Source organism: Vombatus ursinus, unplaced genomic scaffold (assembly GCF_900497805.2).
Source record: "Vombatus ursinus unplaced genomic scaffold, bare-nosed wombat genome assembly UNPS02014814.1, whole genome shotgun sequence".
NCBI classification, from domain to species: Eukaryota; Metazoa; Chordata; class Mammalia; order Diprotodontia; family Vombatidae; genus Vombatus; species Vombatus ursinus.
The window spans coordinates 15,436,826-15,438,268 of record NW_020954592.1 but is presented as its reverse complement, the minus strand read 5'-3'; the positions used below and the strand labels follow the sequence as shown (position 1 = coordinate 15,438,268).

The following is a 1,443-nucleotide window of genomic DNA, read 5'->3' as shown; positions in this document are numbered from 1 at the left end:
CCTTTGCCCATAAGACATTCTCCAACTTGACTCAAGAACAAACCATGTTCATTCAGTCTGCTGCTTTTTTACCTCGAATTCAGGAAAATTCCAGAACCTCTAGCCACATTAGCTGACATGCTAGATTTCAATAGACAGTATTGGAGAAGAAAAGAAGAGGTCCCACTCTTCTCTTTGCCCAAGGATATAAGGGAAAAGGAGTGGGCATGTTATGTTAACATATCTTACATGTTCACAATTTCTATTTTCAATAAAGAATTCAAAGATGGTTGATGAGAATTACACTATGTCACAGGAGTGTATTCTCATTGAATTCATAAATCACCAAGAGATGAAGATCATCTTATATATATCATTCCTTATAATCTATCTGATAACTGTGGGAAATTTTGGACTGGTGGTATTAATTTCAACTGAATCTCAACTTCATGTACCTATGTATTTCTTTCTTGGCAACTTGGCCCTTATGGATGCTTGCTGTTCCTGTGCTATCGCACTGAAAATATTAATGAATTTCTTCTCTAAGGATAGAATGATTTCTTTCTATGAATGCATGTCACAATTCTATTGTCTTTGTCTTGCTGAAACTTCAGACTCTTAGCAGCTATGGCATATGACCGTTATGTGGCCATATGTAACCCCCTGCATTATCCCATTCTAATGTCAAAGAAACTCTGCATTCAGATGATCATTGGAGTATATGTGATTGGCAACTTAACTTCTATAATTCATATTGGCTTCCTATTCAGATTAACTTTCTGCAGGTCTCACCAAATTAGCCATTTCTTTTGTGACCTTATTCCATTATATCGACTCTCTTGTACTGATCCTTATATCAATGACTGGATAATGTTTATCTTTTCTAGTTTAATAGTAGTTTTCACTGTATCAACTGTCCTTGTCTCTTATCTTTACATCCTCTTCAGTATCCTTAGAAGGAAATCTAAGGAGGGACGAGGCAAAGCCTTTTCTACCTGTGCATCTCATTTTGTGTCTGTCTCGATATCTATGGTTCTGTCTTCTGCATGGATATTCAACCAGGCTCAATTGAATAAGGGAATAAAGATATTCCAGTCACTATTTTTTACACAATAATAATTCCCTTTTTAAATCTTTTTATTTGTAACTTGAGAAACAAGGAAGTAATCAGGACCATGAAAAAAACTGTGAAGTGTCTTAGGATACTTTGAAATGAAATTCATCCCCTGTATCTCATTGAATTAAATATGGTATTAAAAACCTTTGTTATGGAAAGTTACACAAAGAAAATAGAAAAGCCATGTTTTGGATGGGAAACATTATTACAAAATCATAAGATTAAATCTAGCAAACTTGCATAAAGGAAGAAGGAATTTCATGAATATGTATGATTATCCTATATATTTGTATATTATATGTATTGTGCTAGATATCAAACTTCCAATACCAGAAGGGTCATTCAGG

At 34.2% G+C, this 1,443-nt stretch overlaps 1 pseudogene; it reads left to right on the top strand.

Moving 5' to 3' along the window:
- Positions 1–265: 265 nt before the first annotated feature.
- Positions 266–1,190, top strand: LOC114022904 (annotated as a pseudogene).
- Positions 1,191–1,443: the final 253 nt, after the last annotated feature.